The 13,263-nt window shown below is 47.9% G+C and overlaps 1 protein-coding gene across 1 annotated transcript in view; it reads right to left on the bottom strand.

The window, feature by feature from the left end:
* Positions 1-12,963, bottom strand: part of LOC144108583 (spindle assembly abnormal protein 6 homolog) — a 42,795-nt gene extending 29,832 nt beyond the window's left edge. The window contains exon 1 of the mRNA XM_077641781.1: positions 12,901-12,963. The gene's annotated coding sequence lies outside the window, so the exon portion shown is untranslated. The remainder of the gene's footprint in view (positions 1-12,900) is intronic.
* Between the last annotated feature and the right edge of the window lie 300 nt (positions 12,964-13,263).

Here is a 13,263-nt window from a genome sequence, read left to right as displayed (position 1 = left end):
TAAAAAAAGCACTGTTCTGATGCCTGACGAGAAAAAAAGGGCCTGGAGTGGGTTCTGAAACCTCTCAAACGCGGACCATGGTTAGACGGCCCGTCAATACACGGGTTTTCCACAGCCCTTTTTTAAGCTTTCGCGAATTCTCATGAACCCGAGCACCAGGCACGGAGAAACCTTGTACCCATTAGAAAACCGGCACCGGGGATCGAGCCCAGCACCTCCCGAATGCGAGGCGGATGCTCTACCAAAAGGCCATCGATTCGGTGGCCGACACTGTTAAAGAGAATCCACATACTCGTTATAAAACAATAAAAAAAAAGATTCGGCAGTGAGAGCGAGCACAATCCGCCACCGCGGCAGAGATTCCGCGGAAAAACCAAGATGAAAGCCTGATAGGTTCAGGCCAAACTTCTGGCGCCGCTTCTAGGAAGTTGCATTCCCGCGACGACAAACATGGCGGAACCCTTCGATGCAGGACGCCTCTCTTCAGACAGGATTCGACATTGTTACGATCCATTTCAGCGCGTTATTTGTTAGAATTGGGGCACCGGTCTGTCGCTTCGTCTCGTCTTGCCTATAAAAAAACGTATGAGTGATGAATTTGCTCTATTTCTTTTTTCTTAGAGTGATAATTCTGACGCCGGTTTTTGTTGACAACAGTGGTTCCCCTCTTGACGATCAGATGGCGCCACTAGGCGAAACTTATCTATGCTTCTTGAACATATCGGAGCCGTGCTAGCTGACATAAAGACCGTTTATAACGCGCAGTTCTTCCGTTTGAGACCAGATGGCGCCACCGGCTTGATCGGAACTAGTCTTCCTGTATATCCTTCCGCAGGGAGCAGAGTTGCGCGACTGTTTTCCTCGCGCCGCTCTTGACGCCATTCGTCGAGCGGCCGTCACGTGATTCTGCTGTCGACGTTTGTTTCAGTTTGAAGTGGAGGAGCCGACTTTCCAGGCGCTACGCCAGTTCCTCGCCGGCCGCAGTACCCTCTCGGCTGCCATCGTGATCGGACGCGTCCGGTGCGGTCGGCTGTGGTGTGTTCCCGCCTTTTCCATGCGCTCCAGTTGTATATATTTTGATAGTGTGCAGTGACGGCAGCCTCCAACTATGACGGGGTGCAGTGCGCCAAACTGCAAGAACCGTACCGAAAGCGGCAAAGCTTTTTACGCAGTGAACAAGCTTTGCCTAGGCTATTTAACAATTTTATTTGTTAAGAATGCCTTTAAGGTTCCACTGACAAGGATGTTAACAGTGGAGGAGAGGGGAACAAAAATAGAATGAAATATTTGAAAGCAAAATTTGATATTTAGATAAGTTTTTTTCCTTGAGTAAAAGCATGGAGCAGTCCAAAACAAAGATACAGTGTTGTGCGTTTTTATCGTGAACAATTTAAAAAATTTCCCCGCCTCAACCGCTGGATCATTTGCCGTGAAACTGCAAACAGAGCATGCGTATTATGGTAACTTTTGTATCGTAGCAAGTTTCACAACGGTGCTTACTTAGTTGAGCCATGCATGATGCGAAAACGTAATCGTCTACGTAGAGATCGGCAACCAAAACCCGCAGACGACACTTTTTCGCTGAAAGGCGGCGGTTGCGCCATCTGTTTTGGGCAGTGGAAACCGTCACGACAAGGCCGCCGAGGCGAGCATTGCAAGCAATATTCTTTAAAAAGTAAAGCCTCGTTAAATCATTTGTTCTGTTATTTTTCCGCTTAATTAGTCGAAATTGTTGTAAGCGCTTCAGTATCGAAACGACAGGAACGGCATATTCAAACGGCCCGCACTCCTTGCAACGCTCTCCTCGACGGCCTTGTCTTGACGCTTTGCGCTACCGCAAACAGATGCCGCCACAGCCGCCCTTCAGCGAAAAAGCGTCGACTGCGGGTTTTGGTTGCCGATCTCTACGTAGTTTTCGCATCATACACGGCTCAACTAAGTAAGTACCGTTGTCAAACTTCCTACGATACAAAAGTTACCATAATACGCAAGCTCTGTGTGCAGTTTCATCGCAAATGAGCCAGCGGTTGAGGCGGAGAAACTTTTGAAAGCCTTCACGATAAAAACGCACAATACTGTATTTAAGAATGCAGAGAAGATACATATAATTCAAGTAGGTCAAGAGAAAACGCAATAGGGCTTAGGGAAAAACGAGCAAATAACAGCACCAGAAAGAGATACACATCACTTTTCGAGATACTTGGAAACCCGTATACCACAATTCAGCTGCAGTGACTTGAGGCAGGGTTCTCTAACTTTCGGATGTTAAAGAAGTACGGCACGTGAGGTGTTTGGCTTGAAAAGATGACCATGACATAGGAAAAATGCAGTGGAGGGCTAGAAGTCAGAGGAACAAGTGGTATGTATATTTTGTGAAAGATAAGTGCACGAGTTTGCGATTATCTGCGCCCCAACGTGAAAGACTCCAATATCGGTGAATAATAATAATAATAATAATTGGTTTTTTTGGGGAAAGGAAATGGCGCAGTATCTGTCTCATATATCGTTGGACACCTGAACCGCGCCGTAAGGGAAGTGATAAGGAGGGAGTGAAAGAAGAAAGGAAGAATGAGGTGCCGTAGTGGAGGGCTCCGGAATAATTTCGATCACCTGGGGATCTTTAACGTGCACTGACATCGCACAGCACACGGGCGCCTTAGCGTTTTTCCTCCATAAAAACGCAGCCGCCGCGGTCGGGTTCGAAGCCGGGAACTCCGGATCAGTAGTCGAGCGCCCTAACCACTGAGCCACCGCGGCGGGGGAATATCGGTGATATACCGCTAAACGACAACAATGAATGTTCAGATTCTCATCCGGAAGGCGAGAGAATACCACCCTGGCACACCATTATCAAATTAGTTGGTTTGGTTATCAAATTAAGAAGACGAAATGGATCACACCTAGCGCAGACATGCAGCAGCGTTCCGCCGCTCACTCGCAGCGACTGCAAGATCGTCATTAGACCGAGAGGTTGGCCTTGTTATTAGACGAGCACTGCGCCATCGGGCTCCTATCTCAAGAACCTCAATAAAGTTACTTGTAGCAGCCATCCTGACTAGACTGCCGTCAATCGCGTGCTGTCTACATCAGGCGATCATTCGAATGAAGACCGAAGAAAAGGCCGCAGCTATCAGCATTAGGGATATACATATATATGGTGCTGCTCTCTGCTACCTGGAAACGATTACTTATCGAAGGTGAAACGAAGAAAATAGGATCACTGACATCGCCCAACAATAACGCAGGCGGGCGGTCTGGGAACGAAATTCCCCAATGTGAGGTGGATAAGCTCAAGCTGCCAGAAGGCCATCGCTTCGGTCTGCTAGAGCATAAAAAAAGCGCTGTTCATATGCCTGACTAGAAAAAAAAAGGGCCAGGAGTGGGTTTTGAAACCTCTCAATTGTGGACCATGGTTAGACGGCGGTACGAATCACTGGCCCGTCAACCACGGGTTTTTTTGTCCACAGCCCTTTTTCCAAGATTTCGCCAATTCCTGGAGTACCCGAGCACCAGGACAGGAGAAACTTGTACCCATTAGAAAGCCGGTGGGTTCCCGGCGGCACTGGGGATCGAACCCAGCACCTCCCGAATGCGAGGCGGATGCTCTACCACAAGGCCACCGATTCGGTAGGCGACACCTTTGAAGAGTATCCACATAGTCCTCAGAAAACAATAAAAAAAAGATTCGGCAATGAGAGCGAGCAGAATCCGCCACCGCGGCTTAGATTCCACGGAAAAACAAAGTTGAAAGCCTCACAGGTTCAGGCCAAACTTCTGGCGCCGCTTCTAGGAAGATGCATTCCCGCGACGACAAACATGGCGGCACCCTTCGATGCAGGACGCCTCTCTTCGGACACGATTAGACATTGTTACGGTCCATTTCAGCGCGTTATTTGTTAGAATTGGGGTACCAGTCTGTCGCTTCGTCTCGTCTTGCCTATAAAAAAAAACGTACGAATGATGAATTTGCTCTATTTCTTTTTTTTTATGGTGATGATTCTGTCCATTTCAGGCTTAAGAGAAGCGTCGGTTTTTGTTGACAAGAGTGGTTCCTCTCTTAACGATTAGATGGCGCCACTAGACCGAACTCAACGATGTTTCTTCAGCATATCGGAGCCGGGCTAGCTGACACGTAAAGACTGTTTCAACGCGCAATTCTTCCGTTTGAAACCAGATGGCGCCACCGGCTCGCTCAGAAGACGGCGCCATTATGGGCTGCACTCTACAGTGGAAATCAGCGGGGCTGACTTACCCAAGGCATTGGGGTTTAGGGTAGTGAAGGGAAAGTGGATTTTAAGAGGTTAGAAGTAACCAAGCGAAGGTTATCTGATTGGTGGCTAAAAGCAAGACAGGAGTAAAATTTCACAAGACATGGCTAGGTGGCTTGAGCCACCGCCCGATGTAAAGGGTTCAGAAAGGTAGAAAGGTAGAGGAAATACGTGCTGTATTGTGGATGGCATGAATTCCGACACAGATTTAAAGGTGCGGGATGCGATCGTTTGCGGGCTTCACGGAACCGAACCGCACATGGTCGTGCTGCACCTGTTTGCGCCCGTTCGCCATGCATTCTTTCGGTACGAGCGAAAGCAACAAAGACATTCACCAGCGTCAGATAGCCAATATAGAAAGACAGGTTTTGATCATGGAAAATCTGCGAGGGTTAAGTGCACAGTACAGCCGCATAAACAAGTTGTTCCGCCACTGAAACAGCACTACGTGCTTTTACTTTATCTGCAGTTGCGTCTGCCTGAGTAGCGAGACGCCATTGCACGTGAGTTGAGGTGTTCCGAAAATAGTAACAGAAGCGCCCGGGGACGAATTAGGAACGGAAAAGAAGGACGCCTGGTGTTGCTACATACCGCTACTGTAGATTGTGCAGTGCGCAGCCATGCGAACGGAAAACGTTCAGCGCGTGTATTACATGCCGTCTTGGTGCTATACTGTTGAACTTCGCTCCAAGTAGCGCTGTTTTCGTGCACCATATTCGGAATAAATCCTTTGCGTTACTGGTTGTCACTTCCTCGCTATCCATGCGAGACAGTCACTAAAAGTGACTCCGCAGGCCAGCGCTCAGAGTGGAGCTGTTACTTACCACCAACGAGACTTCGAGCTTTTTCATGTCCGAATATCGAGCGACATGTGAGACTGCAGTAATTGTGAAGTTCGTGTGAACGCCATCTCGGGAAGGCTGCCTGATGCATGGTACTGCTACTATGATGGTTAACATTTGTATGTATATTTATTTTTGTCGCTTTTCTGTCTTTAACAAAGCTCTAAAAAGCTTTTATGTTTCCTAAGCCCCATTAACAACAGGTTTAAACAAATGCGTACGATGTGCATGTGAGCGTTTTGGAGCGGTGTCTGCATGAATGTACACACTACAACAAGGGTATGCGATGCCGCATTAATAACAACAAAAAGCATTCAGAAAAGCCTTCAGCGATTGTAAAGACAAGCATTCAGGCGATCTATTCGCTGGCTCGAAGAGGCTCGAGATGCTGAGCGGCTCTCCGCGACATGAAGCCCGTTCATGTTTTCACGCCTCAACAGATCCAATTAGGGTTCCCGCATGTCATTCGAAGGTTTTGATAAAACCACGGTGCCGTGTTCCCACACCTTTACAGCCACATCAGCCGAAACACTTCCTGTTGGAAGCGAACCATCAGACGTAGCAGCTGTCGCAACGAGCTGTTAGGAGGTGTGTAATGGCGGGGTGATCACGTGATCGAAGATGGCAGCCCACAGGATACGACGCTGTAAATAATATTTTACGTAAACCTGTTGTGAATGCACAGGTTCCCTACACAAAACCACGGCCGTGGTAAAACCGTTGTACCTCTGACCCAGTAAGTCTCCGGTATGCTAAATAGCTAAAATTGGCGTAACGTCTTGCAAAATTGCTGGATTTAGCTTAACCGGCCAGCGGTAGACAGCGTCGATTAATCTATTTTTCTTACCATATCTGTGCACGCCATGGGCAGACGAGGACCGAAGATGGGGTGGCCATATCACGTCTGAACGAGGCAGCATTTCTGCGCTGCCGCGGAATGCACTTGCTGTCGCCGCCGAATGCTGAAGTGTGAACGCGCCTTTAGGGTTGTTTGACTGCGAAACGAATCACTGGTCCGTCAACCCGACTCTTTGATCCACGACCCTTTTGCCAAGCATTTTGCTTCAGATGTTCGAGCCGAGCACCATGCAAGGAGTAACCTTGTACCCATTAGAAAACCAGTGTATACCCGGCAGCACTGGGGATCGAACCCAGCGCTTCTTAAATGCGAGGCGGATGCCCTGCAAGAAGGCCATCACTGCAGTGCGTATTCGAACCCGTACGGAAGTGAATGCTCAACGATGCGTTCAGGGCGATTTTGGACTGCGAATTCCACCGCTTTAAAAGTCGTTTGTTGCCCACATTCGAGGGGAATTTCGCGCACGATGCCTTCTCCGTCAGGAACGGGCGGGCAGTCCGACAGCGTCGCGCGCGTCGTCACGGAGTGGCTGTAAGCCTTCTTCGCCACCTATTAGGCGCAAAACTAAATAGACCCATTGCTCTATTATGGGCTGCAACCGCACCTTCAGAAATTCTCGCATACGGACATCTTACGGGTTTCTAACGCCACATTATTAGAATACAAACGCGAGTGCTCGATTCTACGCGTTCGTCCCCAGAAGCAATTTTGCGTCCTATTTTTTTTTTAGCCAGGTAGTATCGCGCAGTGACCGAACGCTCCGGGTGCGCTACCTTGGACGATTAACAGCTGGGGCCCCACCCCAGCTATTGTGTTCAAAGTGTTGTGCGCGTGTTTTTTTTTTCTTCATTGACTGTTCACGTGGGCAACTTGGACAAATGTATATTATGTAAATAGTGTATTTATGACCGCCCCTTCTATCCCATCTCACGTTCGGTTCTTAATTTAAATAAGCTTATCAGCATTGCTTTTTTATCTGAAAAATGTTTTGGACCGTTTGTCAGTCGTTGCCTGTGCCATGGCCAATCCCCCCCGTAGTCGGTTCGTGTCATTAACTATACTTGAGGACAACAGCAACAACAACAATATTAGGCGCGTCCATCATATACAGTTCGATATACAATGGCTAGGAAATGAAGAGGAGCCAATCCGCCGACATCTGGCGACGGCAAAAGGAGCGGGTCATAGTAAATTTTGAGGGTACGCCTGCTGGATAAAGACCAGGTTATTGTGTGCGGAATTTCGACGACAACCCAGCCGTCTGGGATGAGATCCAGAGCCAGACTAGTCATTCCGTACAGGAAAAGGTTAGCGTCAGGTTTGTCGTGTCGATGCTTTCGGCAGCCTCGGGATTCTGAGGTAAAAGAATGGGACAGCTGAAATTTTTTGCATGCTTTGCCATTTCTGGTTGGATAGGGTCCATATTGCAGGGTGGCCAGCTCACTCCAATACAATAGGAAGAAAGACGAAAATCTACCGTTTGACTGCGTCACCAGCTTGGCTCTGTTAGGAGGACATCGTTCGACCCAGTGGCGTTCGTCCTGTTCATCGCTGCCCCGACGGCTCTGCTCTGCTGGGAACGATCGGCTAAGTTTCGGGTGGCTGATTGTGATTGTGGCATTTTCTTTCTGCGTCTTTGCGCGGTAAGGCAGTAAGCCCGGACTGTGTCCACCCAGTCTCCCGGCCAGGGGAGTTCCCTCTGGTCGGCTTCTCTGTCAACTGATCTACCGTTGGAAGCTTTTTTGCGCAGTGGTGTCGGCAGTATCCCTGTCGCGCTGGTGCCTAAGGATGGTGGTGCTATCAGGATGAACAACCCTGGTGCTGTTCGGGCCGCTCTCCAGTCGGCGACTTCTCATTATGAGTCAATCTCAAACGTTCGCCAGTTTGGACGCGGTGGGATTCTGTGCAGATCGCCAGACCTCGCCTGTGTAAGAGATTTACTAAACTCCTCATCCTTTGCCTCCCTTCGGGTAAGTTCCTTCATCCCTTCTCATCTGGCGTGCACGAAAGGTATTGTACGAGGTGTAGACTCTTCCCTGTCTCCGACAGAGACTCTTGAGCTTCTGTCGGCTGCAGGTGTTGTTGCTGTGCGCCGCTGTAGCCGGGATGTAAACAACGTGCGGATGCCCACTGAATCAGTGATTGCTACCTTTGCCGGCACTTCCTGCCCCTCTGAAACCAAGGCATGGCCTCTAATTTTTCGGGTAGACCCATTATCATCTCGGCCTCTGCAGTGTAACAACTGCTGGCGCTATGGACATAGCGCTGGCGGTTGCAAATCCAACTTGAGGTGTTGCAACTGTGGGGATGGTCATTCAACAGGCACCTGCACTGAGAAGAATGAGAAGTGTTGCCTTTGCGGTGGTGCGCACTCTGCAAACTACTCAAATTGTACCTCTCGAGCTCAGGAGATTCAAATTCTGGAAATAATTGACAGGAAACGCTTTTCGCGCCGTGACGCTATTTCAGAGGTCAAAGAACGTGCCCACGGTTATGCCGGTGTGACCGCTCGGCAAGGTGCCATGTTAGACTCAACGCTGTCCCAGGCAATTGCGGCTGCTGTGGAGGCTTCGATGTCTAAAATGGTAGAAAAGATTGTCGCAAGTGTGTCGGAGTGCTTTACAAATGTTCTAGCGACTCAGATTACACATGCCGTGCAGGCTAGTTTGGCACCTCTTTCGACAACAATTCCCTCTCCTCTTATCCGGTCTCAAATTCCAGTAGCATCACAACCCCAGGAACAAACTTCTGTCACTTCCGCTGTACCTACCTCGGGTACTTCGAGGGATGTTGATATAATGTATGATTCCGAGATGGTGGAGCCTGATGCGCGGCTTCTTAAGCGCAGTGGGTCCCCCATGTCTCATTCGTTGTCTTCCCTGGGCACCCAGCCCAAATCAAAGAAGAAGCAGCTTGGCACTAAACCCAAGGATACCATTTTGGAGCAGGCAGTTGCTGCTGCTAGACTTTCGCAACCATAGCGTCGTTGCGAGTTCTGCAGTGGAACTGTCGCTCTATTCTTTCCGCTTCCACAGATTTACACTGCCTTTCTACTCAGCTTAATCCGGATGTCATAATTCTGCAAGAAACGTGGCTTTCAACCGACAAACATTTTCATATCAAAAATTACCGGTCATTTCGCCTAGACCGCCAGTCAAGAGGCGGGGGTTTACTAACTTTAGTCTCTTCAAAATTTTGCCACAGGGCTGTGGTATCTTTTCAACAAATGTCTCCTGACTGTGAGGTTTTGGCAATAGACTTTGTACTTCCTGGGTGCTCTCCATTTTCAATAGCAAATTGTTATTTCCCCAATGGAGTCCAGGATGTTAGACCTCTGGATTTTTTACTCGTAAACTGTAAAAACCCAGTTCTCGTGGCTGGGGACTTCAATTCTCACCATGTGTCTTGGGGTTTTAGGACTAATTCATGCGGCAAGCGCCTTTGGGACTGGGTTTCTGATCACAACCTGATGTGCTTAAATTCAAGATCGGCCACTTATCTTCGCTCACACACTCAATCTGTTTTAGATCTCACGTTCATTAGTCCTGGAATTGGCGTAACGAATTGGTCGACAGTTGATAGCGGCACTTCAAGTGATCATATACCTATTCATTTTGATATCATATGTCGTGTTACTCCGGCGTCTTCTCAGTTGCGGTCACATGTAAATTATGACAGATTTCAGACGGCGTTGCGCTCTGCCCTTGCTCCAGTGTCTAACATCGCCGAGGTCCACCAATCAGCAAGCATATGTCTGGCTATTGAGGAAAGCCGTAAAAAGTCGAGTTCCTGGTGAGGCCAACAAAAGGGAATTCTTCTAACTGGTGGAATGTGGACTGTACAAGAGATTACAGGCGGAGGAAGGCAGCATGGAAAAAGCTTCTTCATAACCAATGTCCGAATAACTGGAGTGATTATAAATTTATTGCAGCCACCTTTAAACGCACAGTTTCTCGCGCAAAGGAAAAATATGACTCAGAACACTTCGATTATCTTTCAAAGGCGGGCAACCGACGTGCACTATTCGGTTTTCTACGGTCTAGAAAACAGCTCATGTCCTCTCATAATTTTCAGTCATTAGTTATGTCACCTGTAGAAGCTATCCAGGCGGTTGAATTAATAGCCACAGGCCTGCAAAAGCGGTTCTCGTCTTTACTACCTATGCGACCATTGTTGTTTGCACCAGTCGTACCAAATGATAATGCCTCACAAGTAAATCTATCAGAGCTTTCACAAGTTGTCCAGAGATTGCCAGCTGCTGCTCCTGGCCCTGATGGTGTTACCACAAAGATGCTCAAGATTCTATTTGAAGAGTCTCCCAACTCCTTATTGCACCTAATAAACTACTCTCTCAAACACGCTTGGGTACCTTCTGAGTGGAAGCTGTCCAAGGTGATCCCTTTACTTAAAAATCAGGGTGGAGGCTATGAATTGGATAATATTAGGCCAATTTCTTTAACATCAAACGTGGTAAAGTTGATAGGAAGGTTGTTACTAATTCGGGTGTCAGCCATTGTGGACCGCAAAAGTATACTCAGCCCGTGCCAACTCGGTTTCCGGCCACGGTGTTCGATATGGAATGTACATGCTGATCTTGAGAGCAGAATTCTCCTTGCTCGTCGTCAACGCCTGGTCGCGGCTTTGTTTACGTTAGATGTCGCCAAAGCTTACGACAGTGTAGAACACTCCATCCTGATACATAGGCTACAGTCTTCAATTTCCAGATTATATAGTTGCATGGATATCAGCATTTCTTCATAACAGGGAATTATTTTGCGTCCATAATGGTGTTCATTCAGAGAGGTATAGACAAACGCGAGGTGTACCGCAAGGACCTGTTCTTTCTCCTGTGCTTTTTAATATTCTGTTAAGCTCAATTCCTCTCCACCGCCATGTACGCACTTACGTCTATGCGGACGACATTGCGTTTTTTGCTGCTGCGCCGGATATACATTCTCTGTATGGTCTGTTGCAGTCATATTTGAATACACTTGAGCACTGGTTGAGCGCATTACACCTGAAGTTAAATGTTGGCAAGTGCGCTACTCTTGTTTTCCCTCTATTCACTCCTGTAGTGGTCTCTCTCACTTGCCAGTTAAAAATAATACCGCAGGTTCAATCCCTAAAATACCTAGGGGTCATTTATCACAACAAACTCACCTGGCGACCTCACATTGACCATGTCGCGGCGAAAGGGGCTCGTGCCGTGGGCATGTTACGGAGATTATGTCATCACCGGTACGGCATGCGCAGAGATGCGGCTATTAATGTTCTACATAATGTATGTCAGGCCAATTTTAGAATTTTGATCAATGTTGTTTTCAGGCTCGGCTACATATAAACTTCGCCCTCTCGTCCTTTTAGAGAGGGAAGCACTTCGCATGTGCCTCGGCCTTCCAAAATTTGTGGCTATCAATGTGCTGTACCTTGAAGCCCGCATTCTGTCTCTCTTATCACGACTTCAATTTTTAACTGTGCAATCTTACCTCAGGATCTATGAATCCCATTTCCACCGTTCCCAAAGCATTTTCTGTTCTCAGCCGACCTCCTTTTTTGGTGTCCCCTGGTCTCGTTTCAATTCCCCTCAGGTAACGTTTGTGCAAAGATCACTTCAGCCTTTAGATGAAAACATTTATGATATCCTTCCTGCGCTTCGGAATGGGCCCACTATCCACATTGTTTTCGACGACATATTCCCAAAAAATGCAAAACTTTTGCCACCGAGTATTCTAAATTGTCTTCTAGAAGATCATCTGAGGACCCTACCAACAGTTATAGCAATAGCCACTGATGCATTGCAATGCAATGAAAAAGCAGGTGTGGGAATATTTTGCTCGCATTTAGACTGGTCCTTTTCTGTGCGCCTTCCAGATTTCACCCCTATTTTTCAAGCAGAGTTTCTAGCAGTTGTACTTGCTCTACGCAAGCTAGACCCCTCTATTACAGCAGTTGCAGTAATTACTGATTCTTTATCTTTGTGTTCGTCCCTCGCTGCACAGATTGACGGTCCCATTTTATCAACTTTCTTATCCCTACTTCCTCCGCATTTGAGCCTTGTTCATTTAGTATGGGTTCCCGGCCACAGCAGTGTGACAGTAAATGAGATTGCTGATAATCTCGCAAAGGCTTCCCTCAGCGGCCCCGTGTTGCCAATCAACGCGGCTACAGTCTACATTACAGCATCTAGATTTCGGCGACGTGCGTTTTTAAGCACGCAAGACACATCACTTTTAACATCGGCGGATTATGAGCACCTTAAATATTATTGGAAGAGGAAAATTTGTTGCTCTCGGCAGTTTGAAGTATCACTGACGAGGCTGCGCTGCCGCATCCCCCCTTTAAATTTCTATTTACACAAGTCGGGTTTGGCGCTCTCTCCCCTTTGTGCATTTTGCCGTGAGCCAGGATCTATTGAACATTTTTGGCTGTATTGTCGCCGATTCAACTCACTGAGAAAAAGGTTGCTGGAGGAGCCCTTGCAGCATCTTGGCCTTAGTTTGAGCAGCCCGCTCTTGCTATCATTTGGCGCCACCACATTTGGGGTTCAGCCACAGATCTGTTTGCACCGCTGTTCAAAATTTCCTGATAGAATCTCACCGACTGCCTTGCTAAGTGTTCCAACCTTTTCTTTTCTATCAATTATTACATTTTGACTGAATCATGAATATTTATTCCCGCTCTTTATTATTATTCTTAAAATTTTAAAATCAAAACACTCATCCCTTTTCTGTTCATGACGAAAAATTCACCGGTGTTGCGCTCCCACGTGCTTTTCCTTTTTGTTAACTGCGTTCAGGTGAATAGCCACCCGATTCTTGGCCGATCCCCCAGTGTGGGTATGTGCTATCTTTTGATAGGCTAACAACAACAACAACAGCGTGGCAGTGCCGTACGCGTACGTAACGAAAGGTAACATAGGATTGTAGCTTACCTTGGTACGATGAACGATGCGACATCCAACGAGGAGTGTTTCAAAGATGTTGAAAAGAAAGACACGTCCACTGTCCCTAAGCGACTCGCTGGGTGCGCCGTGTCGATGCACAAAACGATGCAGCGAGCAGACACACAGCGCCTGTGTGTGTGTCTTCCTTTCTTGGTCCCGTCTGCTGCGCTGTTTCCATGCAGAGCAGATAGCAACTTCCCGGGAAGTACCAACGGGAAAGCGCAGTGGCTTCGGCATACCAGATGAGATGGCCGACGATCATCAAGCGGCTCCTAGAGACCGTGTAGGTCAGTGGCCCGTACAGGTGAACGCCAACAAGAGACCGAATGGGCGTGCAGGGTATGGAAGTTC

This window comes from Amblyomma americanum, chromosome 10, assembly GCF_052857255.1.
Source record: "Amblyomma americanum isolate KBUSLIRL-KWMA chromosome 10, ASM5285725v1, whole genome shotgun sequence".
In the NCBI taxonomy this organism is placed as follows: Eukaryota; Metazoa; Arthropoda; class Arachnida; order Ixodida; family Ixodidae; genus Amblyomma; species Amblyomma americanum.
Note: the sequence above shows the minus strand (reverse complement) of the source record. Positions and strands in the feature narration are given on the sequence as shown.